The following is a 22793-nucleotide window of genomic DNA, read 5'->3' on the forward strand; positions in this document are numbered from 1 at the left end:
GGGGCCTGGGGATGGGTGCAGGGTGCCTGGTGAAGGCACAGGGACTGGGTGCCTGGGGAAGGGTACAGGGTGCCAGGTGCAGGTGCCTGGGTGCAGGGACAGGGGGCAGGGTGCCTGGCAAGGGTGCAGGGGCCAAGGTGCACTGACACCTGGGGAGGAGGGTTGTAGGGGGAATGCCCGTGGGTGCGGAGGAGGGTGCCACTTTTAGGTTGGGGGGGAAAGGTTGGCTGGGCAGAGAAGAGGTGGAAAACTGATCGAGGCTCCAGCCGTGGTAATGAGGGATGCGGGAGCCGGCTTCATTACTTCCTCCCTCCCTCCCTCTGACTGAATACCCCCTATGTATGTCTGTGTCCCCCCCCTCCTGTAGGCAGAATGAGCGCAGTGGAGCGGGCAGTCGAGTCCTCTTACCGCTGATGCACGCGTACTGACACCGGACTTCCACGTGCTTCCTGTTTACTATGACGTCACAGGAAGCACATGGAAGTCCGGTGTCAGTACGCGTGCATCAACGGTAAGAAGACTCGACTGCCCGCTCCGCTGCACTCACTCTGCCTACAGGAGGGGGGGACACAGACATACATAGGGGGGGTATTCAGAGAGAGGGAGGGAGGAAGTAGTGAAGCTCCCGCATCCCTCATTACCGCGGCTGGAGCCTCGATCAGTTTTCCACCTCTTTTCTGCCCAGCCGGCCGGGATTCAAGAGGGGGGGCCCGGGACAGCGGGAGAGCCCCCACAAATCGGGAGAATCCCAACTGATCCGGGACGGTTGGGGGCTATGTGAAAATGGAATACACACACACACTTCTATTAATAAAGGACAATCACATTTTTAATGATAAAATTACATTTCTATAGAATAAACTATTAGAACAGGATAAGTACGTTTTCCCAGTACAAGTGTTGCCTTTGCCTCTGAGAGACTGACAGGGGTGTTGCCAGGATCTCAGAATATACAGTGGCTTGCAAAAGTATTCTGCCCCCTTGAAGTTTTCCACATTTTGTCACATTTCTGCCACAAACATGAATCAATTTTATTGGAATTCCACGTGAAAGACCAATACAAAGTGGTGCACACGTGAGAAGTGGAACGCAAATCATACATGATTCCAAACATTTTTTTACTAATCAATAACCGCAAAGTGGGGTGTGCATAATTATTCAGCCCCCTTTGGTCTGAATGCACTCAGTTGCCCGTAGACATTGCCTGATGAGTGCTAATAACTAAATAGAGTGCACCTGTGTGTAATCTAATGTCAGTACAAATACAGCTGCTCTGTGACAACCTCAGAGGTTGTCTAAGAGAATATTGGGAGCAACAACACCGTGAAGTCCAAAGAACACACCAGACAGGTCAGGGATAAAGTTATTGAGAAATGTAAACAGGCTTAGGCTACAAAAAGACTTCCAAAGCCTTGAACATCCCACGGAGCACTGTTTAAAGCGATCATTCAGAAATGGAAGGAGTATGGCACAACTGTAAACCTACCAAGACAAGGCCGTCCACCTAAACTCACAGGCCGAACAAGGAGAGCGCTGATCAGAAATGCAGTCAAGAGGCCCATGGTGACTCTGGACGAGCTGCAGAGATCTACAGCTCAGTTGGGGTAATCTGTCCATAAGACAACTATTAGTCGTGCAATGCACAAAGTTGGTTCTTATGGAAGAGTGACAAGAAGAAAGCCATTGTTAACAGAAAAGCATAAGAAGTCCCGTTTGCAGTGTGCCACAAGCCATGTGGGGGACACAGCAAACATGTGGAAGAAGGTGCTCTCGTCGGATGAGACCGAAATGGAACTTTTTGGCCAAAATGCAAATCGCTATGTGTGGCAGAAAACTAACACTGCACATCATTTAGAACTAGTGATGGGCCGAACCTCCGATTTTAGGTTCGCAAACCTGGTTCGCGAACTTCCGCGGAAGGTTCGATTTGCGGAAAAGTTCGCGAACCGCAATAGACTTCAATGGGGAGGCAAACTTTGAAAAATAGAAAAAATTATGCTGGCCCCAAAAGTGATGGAAAAGATGTTTCAAGGGGTCTAATACCTGGAGGGGGGCATGGCGGAGTGGGATACACGCCAAAAGTCCCGGGGAAAAATCTGGATGTGAAGCAAAACAGCGTTTTAAGGGCAGAAATCACATTGAATGCTAAATTGCAGGCCTAACGTGCTTTCAAACATCTTGCATGTGTATACATCAATCAGGTAGTGTAATTAGAGTACTGCTTCACACTGACGCACCAAACTAACTGTGTAACGCACCGCAAGTTACCAGCTGTTTGTGTAGTGACGGCCATGCTGGACTACTGCGCAACATGGCGAGATTGCTCTTCCTCACTCAGTGATGTCAGGTAATGTGTGACTGCCTTCTCAACTTTCTATGGCATTGTTAAAAAGCTTACGTTTTGTTTTTAAATTACATTTTCTACTTGTAGCGGTACTTGTTCAGTACCGCTACAATGAGAATCCTATGGAGGCGGGCAAGTCTGGCATTGTGACCCCAGGTAATGGCCGGGGAATGAGGGATGGAATCCGGTGTGGAGCCTGAGCAACGGCTACCACTACACATCCAAGGAGGGCAGCAGTCAGGCATGCACGCCCGCCCCGAGGTAGTGACCAAAAATAACAATACTGGAGGACTATCGAGGGCTTGCTGTATTTGAAATGAATGTACTTTAAATCCTTTAACGAGAACCAGTTATGGCGGGCAAAGATGACACCACATTCCTTTCACGAGAATCATATGGAGGGGGGCAAGTCTGCCATTTGTGACCCCGGGTAATGACCGGGGAATGAGGGATGGAATCCGGTGTGGAGCCTGAGCAACGGCTACCACTACACAGGCAAGCAGGGCAGCAGGCAGGCATGCACGCCCGCCCCGAGGTAGTGACCAAAAATAACAATACAGGAGGACTATCGAGGGCTTGCTGTATTTGAATGAATGTACTTTAAAGCCTTTAACGAGAACCAGAGGCGGGACAGGTTCCTCCAGCACCCAAGGCTGAGACACCAAAGTGCGCCCCTCCATCCCTGCCACCCCAGCCGTCACACACTGATTGCTATTAGACTAAGAGGTGCCACAGGGCCCACAACCTCCCCAACACCTTAATATCTAGTTATCTGGCTTGCAGTCACTGCCATGTATCCCCTTTTCTTATTTCTTTCTGCTTCAAACACAATTAGGAATGACAGCTGAATTAATTGTGTGCCCCCTCCTACACTGCGCCCTGAGGCTGGAGCCTCTCCAGCCTATGCCTCGGCCCGGCCCTGACGAGAACCAATTATGGTGGGCAAAGATGACACCACATTCCTTTCACGAGAATCCTATGGAGGCGGGCAAGTCTGACATTGTCACCACGGGTAATGGGCGGGGAATGAAGGTTGGATTCCGGCCCGAAGTGGGAGCCTGCTGAGACCCATGCTGTAGCTGCCCTGACCGTGCTTTGCAGACCAGGCATCTGTGATCAGATGGACCCTTGACCCAGCGGAAGACAAACCAAGTCGAAAGCATTTGCCAAGAATGTTTTACGGAGGGCAAGTTTTTTGCCTTTTTTTTCAATTGTTTGAAACTGTAGATGGTTGTATTTTTAAATTGTTTTGAAATGTAGATGGTTGTATTTTTCAATTGTTTTAAAATGTAGATGGTTGTATTTTTAAATTGTTTGAAAATGTAGATGGTTGTATTTTTCAGGTGTTTAAAACTGTATCCATTCAAGTGCAAGTTATGCACTGACTGCCAGGTATAATGTGCAGTCACAGATGCAGTGAAAGGTATGCAGTGACTGCAAACAGCCGTTTGTGTAGTGACGGGCGTGCTGGACTGGTGCGCACCATGAGGAGAGTGCAGGTGATGGTGGCTTTTCAGCCCATATGGTCGCCCGGCTGATGTAGCTGAATGACAGAACAGTGACTGTCCAGCTGATCAAATTTGGTCTGACCACAATGAAACAACGACCTTATTATCTTTGGTGTACCAACCCGCGAGACTCATATAGCCGGCGGTCATTGCTTCATTGTGATACGCAAGCCCCTTCACTGCGGCAAGGTAATGATCACGAAGGGGGATGGGCACATGTACATGCCTTTTTGTTTTTTTGTTGCAGCCGCCTGCAGTTCAGCCAGAAAAATTAGGCAGGCATGTGCACGCCCCAGAAAAATTAGTATAGAGGCCGCTGCTAGCAGCGGCCTTAAAAATTTTGGAATCCGCCTAGAGTCCTGGACCCTGGTGGTGGTGGCGGAGAAGGCAGTCAAGCGGCCTGCAGGCAGAGATGCTGTGTGTGGGGACTGACTTAGTCTTCGGTCGTGCAATAGCCCTCAGGGATCCATGCCTCGTTCATTTTGATAAAGGTCAGGTACTGAACACTGTCATGACTTAGGCGACTTCTCTTCTCAGTGACAATGCCTCCAGCTGCACTGAAGGTCCCTTCTGACAGGACGCTTGCGGCAGGGCAAGAGAGAAGTTGTATGGCAAATTGGGACAGCTCTGGCCACAGGTCAAGCATGCGCAACCAGTAGAGCAAGGGTTCATCGTCGCTGCTCGCAGTCGCAGTGTGTACATCTACACTTAAGGTCAGGTAGTCGGCTACCTGCCGGTCCAGGCGTTGGTGGAGGGTGGATCCCGAAGGGCTACTGAGAGGCATTGGACTAAAGAATGTCCGCATGCCCAACACCACCCCGAGATCGCTGGAGCGTCCTGTCCTTGCCTGCGTGGACTGGTGAGGAGGAGGAGGAATACTGCCAGTGGTACCTTTATTGCATTGTACTGTCACATCACTCTTAAATGCATTGTAAAGCATCATTGACAGCTTGTTCTGCAAGTGCTGCATCCTTTCCGCCTTGTGTTGAGTTGCTAACAGGTCTGCCACTTTGTGCCTGTACCGAGGGTCTAGTAGCGTGGCCACCCAGTACAGGTCATTCGCCTTGAGTTTTTTGATACGGGGGTCCCTCAACAGGCTGGACAACATGAAAGAGGCCATCTGCACAAAGTCGGATCCAGACGTACCCTCCATCTCCTCTTGCTCTTCCACAGTGACGTCACGCAACTCCTCTTCCTCCCCCCCCAGCCACGAACAATACCACGGGAACGTGGAGCAGCAGAAGCCCCCTGTGACGGCTGCTGCGGTTGTTCTTCTGCCGCTGCCGCCTCTTCCTCCTCCACAGAAACACCTTCCTCAAATTCCTCGAGTCTGACTCCTCTCCTTCCCCACACGACTCCTCTTCTTCCTCCTCCTCCCCCCTCTGTGGTGCCGCAGGTGTTGAGGAAACCTGTGGTTCGGCTGAAAATTGGTCCCACGACTCCTCCTGCCGTAGCTGTTCCTGTTCCCGATCCTCCACAGCTTCATCCACCACTCTACGCACGGCACGCTCCAGGAAGTAAGCTTAGGGGATCAAGTTGCTGATGGTGCCTTCAGCGCGACTCACCAGGTTGGTCACCTCCTCAAACGGCCGCATGGTCCTGCATGCATTTCGCATCAGTGTCCAGCTGTTGGGCCACAACATCCCCATCTTCCCAGATTGTGTCCTCCTACTGTAGTTGTACAGGTACTGGGTGACGGCTTTCTCCTGGTTTAGCAGGCGAGAGAACATGAGCAGGGTGGAATTCCAGCGAGTCGGGCTATCGCATATCAAGCGTTTCACCGGCAAGTTGTTTTTCCGCTGAATGTCCGCAAAGCGTGCCATGGCCGTATAAGACCGCCTGAAATGCCCACACAACTTCCTGGTCTGCTTCAGGACGTCCTCTAAGCCTGGGTACTTTGAGACAAATCTTTGCACGACCAGATTCAGCACATGTGCCATGCAGGGTACATGTGTCAGCTTTCCCAAATTCAAAGCGGAAAGGAGATTGCTGCCGTTGTCACACACCACGTTGCCGATCTCCAGCTGGTGCGGGGTCAGCCATTGCTCCACCTGTTTGTTAAGAGCAGCCAGGAGAGCTGCTCCAGTGTGACTCTCTGCTTTGAGGCAAGACATGTCTAAAATTGCGTGACACCGTCGTACCTGGCATGCATCGTAGGCTCTGGGGAGATGGGGCTGTGTAGCTGGAGAGGAAGAGGAGATGGCAGCACCGCTAGAGTTCAACTGACACTCAGCTGAGGAGGAGGAGGTTGACAGCGAAGAGGATGTAGCTGGAGGAGAAGGAAAGGAGGTGGCAGGAGGCCTGCCTGCAAGCCGTGGAGGTGTGACAAGTCGGTCCGCTGAACAGCCACGTACTCCCTGCTTGCTGCCATCGGTCACCAAGTTGACCCAATGGGCTATGTACGTAATGTAGCGGCCCTGCCCGTGCTTGGCAGACCAGGCATCCGTGGGCAGGTGGACCCTTGACCCAACGCTCTTCGCAATAGATGACACCACTTGCCTCTGAACTGCACGGTACAGTTTGGGTATGGCCTTTCGTGAAAAATCAGTGCGGCCTGGCATCTTCCACTGCGGTGTCCCAATGGCCACAAATTTACGGAAAAACGTTGACTCCACCAGCTTGTAAGGTAATAGCTGGCGAGCTAATAGTTCCGCCACACCAGCTGTCAGACGCCGGGCAAGAGGGTGACTGGCCGAAATTGGCTTCTTCCGCTCAAAGACTTCCTTCATGGACACCTGGCTACTGCTGTGGGCAGAGGAGCAGGAACCGCTCAAGGGCAGAGGCGGTGTGAAGGAGGGTGGCTGTGAAGGTTCAAGGGAGAAAGCGGATGAAGATGATGCACCTGAAGGACGAAGAGGAGAAGGAGGGTGGCTTGTCTTTTGAAGGGTGCTGCTTTTCCTCAGGTGTTCTTCCCATAGCTGTTTGTGCCTTCTCTCCAGGTGCCTTCGTAAGGCATTTGTCCCTATGTGAGAGTTGGCCTTTGCACGGCTCAATTTTTGCTGGCAGTGACAACAGATGGTTTTGCTCCGATCTGAGACACACACGTTAAAACATTTCCAAACCGCTGAGCCCCCCTGGGGTGATGGCGCTATGGTGGCATCAGCAGCTGACGTTGAAGGGCATGTTGGCTGGCTGGCCATAGCTGGCGATACATGGCGCCGGACACTGCCCCCAGCTGTTTCTGAGGACGAGCTCCCTCTTCTTCTATCATGGAGTCGTCTCCTCCTACTCCTCTCTGGCTCCCCCTCTGAACTGTCCCCCTGGTCATCTCCTCTATTGGGAACATACGTGGCATCCGTATAATCGTCATCATAATCCTCCTGCCCAGCTTCGCTTTCCTCAGACAACTCCACAACTGCACCAACTTCAGGTGGTTCATCATGCCCCTCCTCACACATTACGTCCATACTATCGCCACCTAACTCAGACGTATGAGGTGGTGTACCTGCGCCTTCTTCTTGTTGTTGCAGTAGTGGCTGTGAATCAGTGATTTCACCACCACCACCACCACCAAATAACTCCTGCGAAGTGTCAAATGCAGCGGATGTGGTGCTTGTACTAGCGCTGGTAGCACTGGCTGCGGGAGATGAGGTCTTCTGTGTTAAATACTCAAGCACGTCCTCACAATTTTGGGAAGTGATGGCACGTGCCTTCTTCTGAGCACTGTACTTTGGTCCAGGTCCGCACGAAATCACAGCAACACCACCTCGCACAGACCTGCCAGTGCCAGGTGGCCTTCCTCTGGGTCTTCCTCTACCTAGTTTGTCCATTTTGTCCATCTCGGGGGGAAGCTAGGTATATGCAGTGAGGTGAGTTCACTCAACAGAAAAGGTAGATATGCAGTGAGGTGAGTTCACTGAACACAAAAGGTAGCTATGTGCAGTGAGGTGAGTTCACTCATCCCAAAGGTAGTTATATATGCAGTGAGGTGAGTTCACTGAACACAACAGGTAGTTAGATGCAGTCAGCTGAGTTCACTCAACACAAACGTAGTTATATGCAGTCAGGTGAGTTCACTCAACAGAAAAGGTAGATATGCAGAGAGGTGAGTTCACTCAACCCAAAGGTAGTTATATATGCAGTGAGGTGAGTTCACTCAACCCAAAGGTAGTTATATATGCAGTGAGGTGAGTTCACTGAACACAAAAGGTAGCTATGTGCAGTGAGGTGAGTTCACTCAACCCAAAGGTAGTTATATATACAGTGAGGTGAGTTTACTGAACACAACAGGTAGTTAGATGCAGTCAGCTGAGTTCACTCAACACAAACGTAGTTATATGCAGTGAGGTGAGTTCACTCAACAGAAAAGGTAGATATGCAGTGAGGTGAGTTCACTCAACCTAAAGGTAGTTATATATGCAGTGAGGTGAGTTCACTGAACACAACAGGTAGTTAGATGCAGTCAGCTGAGTTCACTCAACACAAACGTAGTTATATGCAGTGAGGTGAGTTCACTCAACAGAAAAGGTAGATATGCAGTGAGGTGAGTTCACTCAATCCAAAGGTAGTTATATATGCAGTGAGGTGAGTTCACTGAACACAAAAGGTAGCTATGTGCAGTGAGGTGAGTTCACTCAACCCAAAGGTAGTTATATATGCAGTGAGGGGAGTTCACTCAACCTAAAGGTAGTTATATATGCAGTGAGGTGAGTTCACTCTACAGAAAAGGTAGATATGCAGTGAGGTGAGTTCACTCAACTTAAAAGGTAGTTATATGCAGTGACGCAAGTTCACTCAACACAAAAGGTAGTTATGTGCAGCGAGGTGGGTTTCACTCAACACAAACGTAGGTGTATGCAGTGATGAGGTGGGTTAACTAAACACAACAGGTACTAGTAGTAGGTAAATGCAGTACTGGGTAGGTAGTACAATGTGCAGCTCCCTGTCACACACACAGGTGTCACTGAATGTGCTGCTGAATGCTGGTGGGCTGCTGGCAGTGGGACACACACATTATGAATTAGCAGTGCTGTCTAAGCAACACAAGTGTCTCACACACACAGGTAGTAGTCACTGAATGTGCTGCTGCTGCTGGCAGTGGGACACACAGTATGAATTAGCAATGCTGTCTAAAAAACACAAGTGTCAGTTTCAAACACAGAAAAAAAAAATTGATCACACGAGCAGGATGAGCTCTGAAAAGAGCTTTTCTGGGGCCCTATTATAGCAATAAGATTCAGCTAAGCAAGCTAAGAATGCAAGAGCCTGACTAATCTGTCCCTAGGAGAACAAGTCTGCAGTAGCTGTCCCTATTCTGTCTCTAGCAGGCACACGAGTGAGGCTAATGGCCGCCGGAGCCTGCCTTATATAAGGGGAGGTGGGGCTCCAGGGCTTAGTATAGCCGGATTGGCTACAATGCGCCTGCTGACTGTGATGCAGAGGGTCAAGGTTGACCCTCATAGAGCAATATGGGGCGAATCGAACTTCCGGGAAAGTTCGCCGGCGAAGGCGAACCACCCGATGTTTGCCTGGAACCATTCGCCGGCGAACCGTTCGGCCCATCTCTACTCAGAACACACCATCCCCACTGTCAAATATGTTGGTGGCAGCATCATGCTCTGGGGTTGCTTCTCTTCAGCAGGGACAGGGAAGCTGGTCAAAGTTGATGGGAAGATGGATGGAGCCAAATACTGGGCAAACTTGGAAGAAAACCTCTTGGAGACTGCAAAAGACTTGAGACTGAGGCGGAGGTTCACCTTCCAGCAGGACAACGACCCTAAAGATAAAGCCAGGGCAACAATGGAATGGTTTAAAACAAAACATATCCATGTGTTAGAATGGCCCAGTCAAAGTCCAGATCTAAATCCAATCGAGAATCTGTGGCAAAATCTGAAAACTGCTGTTCACAAACGCTGTCCATCTAATCTGACTGAGCTGGAGCTGTTTTGCAAAGAAGAATGGGCAAGGATTTCAGTCTCGAGATGTGCAAAGCTGGTAGAGAGATACCCTAAAAGACTGGCAGCTGCAAAAGGTGGTTCTACAAAGTATTGACTCTGGGCTGAATAATTACGCACACCCCACTTTGCAGTTATTGATTTGTAAAAAATGTTTGGAATAATGTATGATTTTTGTTCCACTTCTCACGTGTACACCACTTTGTATTGGTCTTTCACATGGAATTCCAATAAAATTGATTCATGTTTGTGGCAGTAATGTGACAAAATGTGGAAAACTTCAAGGGGGCCGAATACTTTTGCAAGCCACTGTATGAAGCACCAGCAGTGTTCTCCCCAGAATTTTTTTTCAGTCGGGTGGCATGAAAAAGTAGCCGGGTGGGAAAGGAAGGTCCATTTTCCACCAGAAAGCGCGATCGTTATTGCAATATAAGGCAACCTAAAATTTCCACTACCCATGATTGCGGCATATAGCTGCCGGGAACTGAGCACGATTGCAATGTGGAAAAGGACGACATTTACTAGTGGGAAATGAGCACCACGATTTACATGTTATCATGGTGCTCATTGGGGGAGGGGCTATAGATTCACTTAGCTGGGGCTTCTTCCAGCAATCTATCAGGTTCCTCGCTGTAGTTCCAATCTACTCCAGAGTGTCACTGACCTTTCCGAAAGATCCCCGACTCTGGCTGCGGGCACGTCTGCACCTCTCTCAGTCGTGCCCCAGTGGCCAGGATGATTCTGTGCTTGCGCAGTTCACGCATAATTAAACTACGCAAACACAGAATGCTCCAGACTACAGGAGCATGAGTGAGAGAGGTGCACAGATGAGACCTTGCATGCACAGTAGCCTGCGACCAGCTGTGGTTGGAGATCTTTTGGAGGGGACAGCAGCAGCCTGGAGGGTAGTGTAACCACAGAAAGTGACCAGGTAAGACTGCTAGAAGAAGCCCTCCCCTCCCCCCAGAGACTGTCAGTTTTAGAGAACAATGAATAAGTTGCCACTTTTTAACATTTTTGACTCATGCTATGCGTGGATACACACTTCTCCCCATTAACTTCCCACATTTCCTTTACTCATGCATTACTAGGTCACAAGACCCACTGCCCCTTTCTTACCCAGATTATATCAGTCACAGCCTGGCAAGGAAAACCAGTGACAGGCAATTAGTGATTGGTAGATCCTAGGGACAGGCTGGTACTGATAGCAACCTAGTGGCAGGCAAGTTAGTGATCAGTAAATCTAGTGGAACACTAGATCAAGAATATAAGGCTAACCACAGCCCTGGTGGGAAGGGTGAACGCCTGACATTACTGGGAAGGTGAGTCTCCCACACCTATGCCCTCCGGCGTTTAAGGACACACCTCCCCACCTAGCCGGCTAGTGTTCCCCATTGTTCTCAATGTGAGCAATGCTCTCTCACAATTCATTAGTGATCAAGTCCCCAGTTGAGAAGGCCACGCTCCCATATCACACTGCCTTCACCGATAGGTTTCACCACTCTATCAGGACATGATTGGGCTCTCTAGTTCTGGAGGTGTTGTGTGTTTGTAGGACACCAGCATTAAACGTTTAATGACACATAGCACTGTTATATTCATGTGCTGAGTGTGGGAAATGGTTTAGCAAAAACAAATAGTATGCATGAAAAATGTCAAACTGATGATAAAATCTATTCATGTTCTTAGTGTGGGAAATGTTTTGTATAGAAATCACATTTTGTCACATGAGATATCACACTGAAGTGTGGTCATACTTGTACAGATTGTGGGAAATAGTAAACCTTGTGATGCATGAAAGATGCTGCCGAGTGTGGGAAATGTATTAGCTTGAAATAAAACTTGTTATGGAAGCTCAGACTGAGGAGAAGTATTATTCCTGTGCTGAGTGTGGGAAATTGTTGATACTAAATTATTATTTTGTCACATATAATTGTCCTCACATCGAAGTGAAGCCATACTCCGACTGAATGTGGGAAAAGTTTCTGAGATAAAGGAAGCCTTGCAGTACACGAGAGGTCTCAAAGTGCTGAGAAGCCCTATCAGTTTGCTGAGTGTGGTAAATGTTTTTGAGGTAAAGGAAACCTTGTCATACATGAGAGATCTCACAGTGATAGACATGACACTTTACTCATACTCCCAAACAACAAATCCAATCCAGACTTAACCCTTGCTCCGGGAAGGTTCTCTAAACTTTTAGCTTTCATAAAAGTAGCCGTGATACAGCATGTTATTGACCACATTGTTTTGGGCTACATGCCCATTGCTTCACTTTACCCATACTCAACACAAATGTCTAACAAGCAGAGATATATGCCCAAAACATTTCCTACACTCAGCACATAAGCAGGGCCTCTCAATAGTGTGAGATCTCTCATGTATGACAAGGTTGACTTTACCTTCAAAATATTTCCCACACTCAGTACAAGTCCGATTAGTCATCAGTGTGAGATCTCTTATGTGTGACAAAATGCTATACAAGACATTTCCCAAACCCACACTCAGCACATGAATATGGCAGTGCTATGTAACAACCAATTAGTAAAGTTCAGCACACCTGTTAGCATCAAAAAGGCAGTAGCATAGGTGGGTGCTTGGTCAATAAATTAGACCAGACAAGGTCCTAACATACCAGAAATTTAAAGAAACGACCAGCACACCATGTAAATATACAATCAAGTGGTATATATTGTAAACAAGCTTAAGTCAGCAATTCGTGTGTACAAAAAGCACACAGCATCAGACTAATCAGTAAACAATGCATAAAGCAATCAGTAGCATAGTGTACAGCAATATATTATACAGATGTATACACTGGTCAGATACAGTTGTACCGTATTTTTCGGACTATAAGACGCACTTTTTCTCCCCCCAAAATGGGGGGGGAAAAGTCAGTGCGTCTTATAGTCCGAATGCTACATATTTGGACCTGCGCCTGTAACTCTATCCCCGTGTCTACTATGTCTGCATATCCCTTCCGATGTCTGCATTTCCCCGTGTCTGCGTGTTTGCAATGTACTCTGTGTCCCCAGTGTGTTTGCGTGTCCCCAGCGTGTTTGCGTGTCCCCAGTGTCACATACGAGCAGTTGCCACATATTCAGCCGGCTGTTCCCGGTTTCCCAAATACATGCCTGTCTCGCAGCTTTGATCATCGCACTGTATGCCGGTATCGCTGTAGCTTGTAACAATCAGGAAGTCCTGGAATTTTTGCAGAGAAATCCACTAATCCGGCGGGAGCGCTGGCCTCAACCGCCAATCACGCTGCGCACTGCTCGCCCGATGGTGTTGAGGGCGGGACCAACTTTCCGTCATTGGGGCCAATCACAGCACCTGATTGATGCATTGCAGTGCGCAGCGTGATTGGCGGTTGAGGCCAGTGCTCCCGCTGGATTGGTGGATTTCTCTGCAAAAATGTCCAGGACTTCCTGATTGATACAAGCTACAGCGATACCGGCAGACAGCGCGATGATCAAAGCTGCGAGACAGGCATGTATTTGGTAAACCGGGGACAGCCTGCTGAATATGTGGCAACTGCTCGTATGTGACACTGGGGACACGCAAACATGCTGGGGACACGCAAACACACTGGGGACACAGAGTACATCGCAAACACGCAGACACTGCAAACACGCAGACACGGGGAAATGCAGACATCGGGAGGGATATGCAGACATAGTACATACTGCTCGTATGTGACACTGGGGACACGCAAACACACTGGGGACACAGAGTACATCGCAATGATCAAAGCTGCAAGACAGGTATGTATTTGGGAAACCGGGGACAGCCTGCTGCTGAAGTAGTGTAGGTGTTTACACAGACCTAGACACGCAGACACCAGGAAAATCGAGTACATGCAGACACGCAGATACTGGGACATAGGGAGACAGGCAGACACTGGGGCACAGGGGGGCATGCAGACACTGGGACACAGGGATAGCAAACACTGAAGGAAACAGTGGACAAGAGGACAGAGGAAGGGGAACAGAGCACAGGTCATTGGACACCAGGACAGAGGACACAGGTGGACAGAGGACACAGGTGGACAGAGGACATGGAGACACCAGTGGACACAGTGGGGGTGAGGACACAAGGGGGACAGAGGACACAGAGGGACATAGGTGAACACAGGGGGACACAAGAAGTACAAGAAAGACATAAAGGGGGGGCATAATAATTCGGGGAGGGAAGGTCCATAAGATGCCCCTGCACCATGGACGCACCAGGTTTAGTATATTTTTTTTACCTGATATTTGTCCGCTAAACCTAGGTGCGTCTTATAGTCCGGAGCGTCTTATAGTCCGAAAAATACGGTATATACAAGACAAGATCACTCTCAAATATAGCTCAAAGCTAAGTGCTTGCAAGGAGCAGCAGGATAGTAATCCCTGTACTGACTGACACACAAGGAGCCAGTGTGAGCAAAGTATAGAACACAAATGTCCAATCGTGTATTAGGCAATGTGTCCAGTATATAGTTAGATTTACGTACCCTGACAGCGCTGTTTCGGATTAAGTACCTTTTTCAAAGGGTAAAGGATTCTCCTCTTAGACTGCTGCAATCTCGTCCTGGCAAAACGCTGTTTAAATAAGCAAATCAATCCTCGGAAAAGGCATCAGAGCCACAAAGACACACAATTATACAGTATAGTGTTAGTGGAATGGTTAGTGAATAATTCTTTGCATGAAATATTAAAAATCACAACTGGAATCAATAACTTATTGGGTAACAAAATAGGGGGATGTGGCAGGAAAGGGTGCATGATCAGTGTGTGTCTGTGGCAGCACCAATGCTGAATACAGCCCTGATTGGTGGAGGCTTCCTTACCCTGACCGATGTGTTGGCTCCGTGTTCCAGCAGACACTTGTCAGCAGTGCTGCTCGGATACCCCTTTTCAAAATTCGGATCCGGATACGCCTCTATCCGATCCGGGTCGGATAACCGGATCAAAAAATCTCCGATCCGAATCCGGGTCGGATTTCCGACCCTAGTATATGCCGGATTCGGATATCCAGATGGAAAACCGGAAGTGGCCTTTAAATTGCTTTAAAAACGTTTTTTAGGGTATATGAGGCATGTAGCATCATTCTTTTGTAAAGGGAAACACTAATTGATGATGTGGGGACTTAAAATCCCCCCCCCCCCCAAAAAAAAAATGGCTGTCAATTAACATCAGGACTAGGTATCAGGAAGCGGTCGTACTGCCGCAGTTGGGGCCTCCCCACAACTCAGACAGCACAGACACCGCCAAAAAAATTACACAGCTATTGTGTTTAGATAGTTGTCGGGCAGGACAGCACTTCCAGGGCGTATTGCGTCAGCTCGCCCCAGATATCCAGGTGCTTGACCCAGTACTCCAAGGGGTCCACAGGGGTGTCGGTGTCAAGCCCGCTGTAGGACCCCATATAGTCTGCCACCATCCGGGTCAGGTGCTGGTTCTGGCTTTGAGAGCCGGATGCTGCTGCAGACACCTCCTCTGTAGGCAGCGGTACTGGCGTGGTAGAGCGCCTTTGTCAGAGACAGCAGGTTTGTTGGGCGCCTGCTGCTGCTGGATGCAGGCACCTGCTGCTGTGCTGGCTGGACTGTGACAGCAGGGGGGGTGAGAGCCTGGGGGAACCAGAATCCGCTGCAAGTCCCTGATTCGGCGCACAGGGTCTCCTCCTACAGGCAGGAACTGAGCCAGCTTCCCCTTCAGCCGTGGGTCCAGCATCAGGGTGATCCAGATGTCCTTCCGAGCACGCATGTGCTTCACCCTTGTGTCTTTGCGCAGGCACCGCAGCATGTGCACTGCCATGGGGAAGAGGGCTGCCATCGCTGACCCATCATCTTCTGCACCGCGGACAGTGCTGTCCTCCTCTGATTCCGGAGCCTCATCTTACTCTCTCCACCCCTGCATTACTGCAGCTGCACTCCGCTGTGCGCCCTCCTCTTCAAGGTCAGGGACCTCCAAGTCCTCCAACTCCTCCAACTCCTGCTGCACAGAGGTGGACTGCGAAGGTTGCTGCTGCTGCTCCTGCTGGATCAAGGCTTCCTCTCCCACTTTCACCAGAGCATCGAGGGCCTTTTTCAGCATGCACACAATGGTCATCCACTCACACAGCGACGCATGGTCCTGGCTGACCATGTTGGTGGCCTCCAGAAAGGGTGCCAGCACCAAGCACACCAGCTGCATTTCTCCCCAATTAGCACTGAGGATGATGTCCGGGAGGTGGGTGGTGCCGGTCCCCAACAAGTTGGCATCCATGGTGGCTTTGGCCAGGTAGAGGTTGACAACCCACCTCTGTTCAACCAGACGTTCCAACATTGCCAGGGTGGAATTCCAGCGTGTTGGAACGTCTATAATGAGGGAGGTTCAGCTCCAGCTGCCGTGGGAGGTTCAGCTCCAGCTGCACGGCTTCCAGGGACGCTGTGGCACCACCTGAGCGGCGAAAATGACCCACGTTTTTCCTTGCCGCTCCTAAAAGACCATCCCCTGGTAGGTGTGCAGGAATTTCTGCACCACCAGGTTCAGGACGTGGGCCAGATAGGGGATGTGGGTGAGGTTTCCCCGCTGGATGGCGGCAACCAAGTTTGCCCCATTGTCGGTAACCATCCTCTCCGACTCTGAGGCCTCTGGGGGTCAGCCAACTCCTCTCTTGCTCTCGGAGCTTGGCCAGGACGTGGTCTGCCGTAAGCTTGTTCTTCCCCACGTTGACCATCTGCAGCAGCGCTTGGCAGTGGTGGGCCTTCACGCTGCTGCTGAGGCAGGGGTGTTTGGCGGCGGATGGAACCAGATCACAGCTGGAACCTGCTGCACTTCCCCTGACCCTGCTGCGAGGTGGCACCACCCACTGGGGTGATGATGCTGCTGTCCCCTCCTCACCCCTTTCCACCAAACTGACCCAGTGTGCGGTGAAAGACATGTACCGGCCTGTCCAAAACCGACTTGACCATGAGTCCATGGTCACATGGACGTGCACACCCACCGCATGATCCAGCCCACGCTCCACGTTCACCTTAACAAAATGGTGCAGTGCTGGGATGGCCTTGCGTGCAAAGTAGTGCCGGCTGGGGATTGGCCAATCCGGCGCTGCGCACTGCAGGAGCGCGCGCATCCGGATCCCCTCCTGCACAAACGAGTACGGGAGGAGCTGGGAGGACATGGCCCATGTAAGCAAGCCGTTCAGGGTCTGGTGGTGGTGGCGTTTTAGGCTTGCACGTGAAGCCGAGGAGGGAGGAGAGGAGACCACTGAGGAGGACTGGCTGTCTGAACAGGCCTCAGTGTCAGCAGGAGTGGGCCGAGTGGCAAAGGGGGTTATGGTGCTCTGACCTCTGCAAGGGCCAGCGTCAGCTTCCTTCATCCTCTTGAACTCCAAATGCTCAGGTTTGTGCTTATTGGCCAGATGAAGCTGGAGGTGCCATAAGTGGAGGGGTTAGACCCTCTGCTCAGCTTCACATGGCATAATTTGCAAGTTACAAACTTGCTACCAAGTGAGGGCAGATAGAAAAACTGCCATATTGGGGATTGCAGTTTGCCCTTACGTGGCTCAGAATGGGATGCTGATGCCGTTTTTCTCCCAGTGGTGGTTGGGGCCTGGGGTTGAGTGGTGCGGCTGGTGGTAGTAGTGCCACTGGCAGATGGAGCAGCAGGCTCTGGGTCACGCATTCCATGCCCACTGCTGCTCCTGCCAATCCCTGCAATGTTGATCCTGCGTTCCAGAACCACTGAATCATCCTTCTCAGAGTCAGAGCTGACATCCCCCTCCGGTCGCTGGTAGTCCGGGTCCTTCACCTCATCATCAAACTCCCCCTCCTCAAACAACTGCTGGGATGATGAGCCCGCATCAAACTCCTCTTCTGCTGACACATCATGGACGGGCTCCCCCCCCCCCCAACAATTACTGTCAGCATCTCAGACTCTTCCGCAAAGCCAATTTTGCTGAGAATGTTTTCTCTAGGGCTGGTGGTGGCCTCACTGGCTTGCTTGTCGTCATACGCCATCTGCTGCATCACAGACGTGGCGTCTTTCTCCTCCAATTTGCGCCGCTGACCCTGCTTGTGTATGGACGCAACACGCTGCTGCGTCTCTGCAGCGTGACTCCCCCTAACAGCTGGGCGGTCATTGGGTAGCGGCGGAATGGAGACTGATGCGGCAGAACTGCTGCCTGAGGCCACAATGTTGCTCCCTCTCCTCTTGGCCTTGCTGCCCCTCCCCCTGCTGCCAGTGCCAGACATAGTACCAGATAGGTGATGGGTGATGTCACAGTCAGATGATGTGTGGGGTACTTGTACTTTATTATTGGCGGCAATGGCGGTGGGCTTGGACTGTTAATCAGCACGGAGTGAGTGACGGACAGGAGCTGAGTACAACAACAACAAAACACACTGACACTGCTACTAAGGATAATAGCAGGCCAGCCAGCAGCACCAAGGAGCCTGGACTGTGTGCACACACAGCACACACAGACAAAGACACAGGACCTAGCAGGCACAGGCAGCTGCTGCAGCTGAAAGACTGACTGACAAGACTGACTGACACTAACAAATTACACAGACTTGCTACATACTACACAGTAAAACAATTGTATACAGAAGGTGTTTTAGTGTTAAAACGCTGGGTTTATCACTGGGATGATGCACTTGCTTCAGCCAAACACACTGGACAAACTATCTCAGTGGTAGTCACAAAGCAAGGACGAGATTCGCATCATGGCCCCCTCCTTATATACAGGAGGAACTGGCCAAGGTTCCCCTCTGTGATTGGTTGCTTGGGCTTAGGCTGGGAGCGCTCTGATTGGCTGAATGACGTCATGGACGTCATCTCCATGGTAACAGTACCCGGATTCGGATATCCGTATATATCCACGGATATGGCACTTACTCACTTCCCCAAGCCCCCAGCAGCTGTCTTGTCCTGCCCGAGCCTCCGTTCTCCCACCCGCTCCGTCTCGTACCTCGACTTGTAAGTCGATGCCAGCGCAGCCCTGCCAAGCATATCCTTTCTTTGTGTTCCCCTCTGCAATAGCGGAGAACGCAAAGAAAGGATACATGTGGCCAGAGCTGCGCAGGCGCAGTGGCCCGGCGGCGAAACCGAAAGTAGCTGGTGGCGGGAGAACGGAGGCTTGTCGTGAAGCGGCGCGGGACAGGATGGCTGCTGGGGGCTTGGGGGAAGCCCCAGGTAAGTGAAACAATGTGTTTATTTTCTCTCTACAGTTCCGCTTTAACCTACAGAAAGCTTGTTCTGATGCCAACCCCTCTGAAGAGCACATAAAACTGCTGGCGGGGACATATTACCTGCAGGTGAGAGCATGGAAATAACTAACAAATTCATCTAGACCAGGAGTGTCAAACTTAAATACAAATGGGGCCAGAATTGAACACTGAAACCTTGTAGTGGGCCAACCTCAATGTCTACTGGTCACCTTATAAAGTTCCCTGGTGTCTTATGGTCTACTTCCAACGCCCATACAGTTCTCTGGTGTCTAGTGGATCCCACCTACCCTAAACAGTTCCCTATTGTTTAGTTTTTCCGCCTACCTCCCCCATATAGCTTCCCTGGTGGTCTAGAGTGGACCAAAAATAATGCAAAGTGGGGAAAACTCTTGAGGGCCAAATTTAATGGCTCTGAGGGCTAGATTTGGCCCACGGGCCGGAGTTTAACATGTACGATCTATTCTTGACAGTATTAATTACGTTTCCAGTAACCTCCCCCACCCCGAAGTGTGAATGCGGCTATCCTGCCTGGCCATATGTGTGCATACTTGCAAATTACATTACATAATTATTACATTATATGCAGCCTTACTTGCTTCTTAAAGAGACTCTGTAACAACAAAAACCTCCCCTGGGGGGTACTCACCTCGGGTGGGGGAAGCCTCCGGATCCTAATGAGACTTCCCACACCGTCCTCTGTCCCACGGGGGTCTCGCTGCAGCCCTCCGAACAGCCGGCGACAGAGCCGACTGTAGCTTCAATATTTACCTTTGCTGGCTCCAGCGGGGGCGCTGTGGCTGCTTTCGGCACGGAAATAGATGGAAATACCCGATCTCCGTCGGGTCCGCTCTACTGCGCAGGCGCCGGAAACTTGCGCCTGTGCAGTAGAGCAGACCCGACGGCGATCGGGTATTTCCGCCTACTTCGGAGCCGACAGCCGTCAGAGCGCCTGCGCAGGAGCCGGGAAGGTAAATATTGACGTCACTGCTGCACGGAGGGCTGCAGCGAGACCCCTGACGGATGGAGGACGGCGTGGGAAGCCTCATTAGGATCTGGAGGCTTCCCCCACCCAAGGTGAGTACCCCCCAGGGGACGTTTTGTCGTTACAGTTCCTCTTTAATGGTATTTGCTTAAAAACAGCCCTGACTACATCTATCAATGTGGCGATTAGGGTAGAGTTTTATTGCACAAAGGAATTGTGTGCCTGGAGTGATAGTGGTCCTGGGGGTGCCATGCCCTTGATTAAGCCCCACACCTGAACTAAGCCACACCCCGCCATAGGCAAACTCAGGGGGGGATTACAGCTGCCCAGAATCCCCCCTCAGACCAGGGCCAGTGCAGTGTCTGGGGACAGGCACAAGTTGAGACACCAGAATATCTGCAGGCATCCTGCAGCTCACAGCTCTGCCCCCTTTCTTTCCCTGCTACAGTTGACTTCTGATGGAGCAGCAGTGTGTGTACAGAGCATGGAGCAGCAGTGTGTGTACAGAGCATGGAGCAGCAGTGTGTGTACAGAGCATGGAGCAGCAGTGTGTGTACAGAGCAGGGAGCAGCAGTGTGTGTACAGAGCATGGAGCAGCAGCGTGTGTACAGAGCATGGAGCAGCAGTGTGTGTACAGAGCATGGAGCGGCAGCCTGTGTACAGAGCATGGAGCAGCTCTGGGGAACTTAACATAGTCATATATGCGCACAGATTTGTGCCCTGCTGTGTGAATGCTTCACTTTCCCCTTCATTACAGATGTCGGCTGTCCTCAATATTATCTGTATCCAAACTGCTCCTGATTGAGCCCGTTGTCGTTTGGAAGCAGACGGAACATTTAGGAAATAATTATCAGATCCTGTCAGTCGGATGGGAAATTGCATTATGTGTACCCAGCATGATGTCCTACCATATTATTGTACTGTATTGTGTGTGGCTGAGGGAGACCTTTCAGGAATCCACCCCTTGAAAATCCTGGGTTTGCCCACTGGTGTTTGTGCCTCCTCCTACAGCCACAGTACTTTGCTGTATTTAGTAAATTTACTGACCTGCTTTTGGCCTTCTTGGGCTTGGTAAAAGCCAGAGGCGTAGCAATAGGGGTTGCAGATGTTGCGACCACGTCGGGACCCTTGGGCCAAAGGGGCCCTTCCTCAACTACAGTATTAGCTCTCCATTGGCCCTGAGCTCATAATAATCAGTTCTATAGATACTTTGAATTGTGGTAATCATTAACAAACTGTTCCCCATCAAGTTCTTGCACCTCAGACACTGTAGTTGCCATTGGCAGGTTTTGGTGCACCGTATCAATTATTATGTATAGAGTGCTTGGAGGGGGGGGGGGGGGGGTGGTTCCATTGCAAAACTTGCATCATGGCCCATAGCTCCTTAGCTACGCCACTGAAATGGCATCTTGCATAGAAATGAATGCTATCTGAAAACATTCCACATGCACATTTAATGCATATTATACTTACTGGTGTGCACAGAAAGCAGGCAGTATACTACAAGGCATACAGAAAATTCATATGGAAATATGCCTCAAACAAGTACTGCAATGCCACAAAAGCATGCAAATGTGCATATCATGTTAATTAAACAAGCATAAATGTTTAGAGGCAGGGGCGTATCAATAACCCCTGCAAGGGATGCAGGTGCAGTGGGGCCCATGGGGGGTGAAACCTGATAGGGGGCCCGCCCAGGGCTGTTTTTGGCGGCAGGAGGGGGGGCGCAGCATAGGAGAGGGAGCAGTGGGCACACAGCAGCGGGGACGGCAGCCCAACTCCTCCCTTCCCTCAGGCCCCCTTCTTCAGTGCTCCTGGCTCCCCCCTCCAGAAATGGGGGGAGAGGGTGGGGGCCCCAGCCAAAGTTTCGCAGGGGGGCCCAGTGATTACTAGTTATGCCCCTGGTAAAAGCTTTATGTAATGCCCTTCAGTGGAATTCCCAGACGCTAACCTGAATTGGCACATGCCATATTGTATTGTAGTGCTAGCCATTCATAGAAGGAGGGACATGTGTAATTGAGCTGTATATTGCTGTGGCTTCTGCGCTGATCTCACAATTGTATTACTCTGCAGGGACAGAGCCTGTTTTAGCAGATGCGCCACATGGAAGCTTTGGAGTGCTTCACTCGTGCCTCTGAGCTGCAGCCACAAAAAAGACATTATCGTATGCGCAGGTAAGATGGGTCAGCTCATGTATAGCAACAAGTTTAAAGTGTAACTCCGGAGTACAAATCACCTGTAAGGAGGACGACAAATTGTCATCTCTTCAGGAAAGCACCTGTTAGGTTCCAATACAGTTGGAGCCTTTGAAATTGGATGTTGTAATTTAGGGCCGGTTTCCACTACTTCAGTGATGCGATGCGTGATGCGATGCGGCTACCTAGCCGCATCGCATCACTTCCGCCACCAGCCGCATCACTTCCGTATCTCCCGATGCGGAAGTCAATTAAAGAGAGGGGACGAGCAAAAAAAAAAGAGGGGGTGAGCAAAACACCACATTGATTATTAACCTCCTTGCCGGTCTAAAAAATCCGGCAAGGAGGCAGCGCTGCACATTTTTTTAATTTTTTTTTTTTTTAAATCATGTAGCGAGCCAAGGGCTCGCTACATGATAGCCGCTAAGCGGCGGCATCCCCCCACCCACTCCGATCGCCTTCGGCGATCAGAGTATGCAGGGAATCCCGTTGAGAACGGGATTTCCTGCAGGGCTTCCCCGGTCGCCATGGCGACGGGGCGGGATGACGTCACCGACGTCATGGACGTCGGGACGTCATAGGGAATCCTGATCCGCCCCTCAACGCTGCCTGGCACTGATTGGCCAGGCAGCGCAGGGCTCTGGGGCGGGGGGGAGCGACTCGGCACGGCGGATTGC

The 22793-nt window shown here is 50.6% G+C and overlaps 1 protein-coding gene across 1 annotated transcript in view; it reads left to right on the forward strand.

The window, feature by feature from the left end:
* The window catches only part of PLD3 (phospholipase D family member 3), a 167805-nt gene that overhangs the window by 4567 nt on the left and 140445 nt on the right, over positions 1-22793 (forward strand). The window contains exons 2-3 of the mRNA XM_068250808.1: positions 18940-19026; positions 21995-22095. The gene's annotated coding sequence lies outside the window, so the exon portion shown is untranslated. The remainder of the gene's footprint in view (positions 1-18939; positions 19027-21994; positions 22096-22793) is intronic.

This window comes from Hyperolius riggenbachi, chromosome 8, assembly GCF_040937935.1.
Source record: "Hyperolius riggenbachi isolate aHypRig1 chromosome 8, aHypRig1.pri, whole genome shotgun sequence".
Classification (NCBI taxonomy): domain Eukaryota; kingdom Metazoa; phylum Chordata; class Amphibia; order Anura; family Hyperoliidae; genus Hyperolius; species Hyperolius riggenbachi.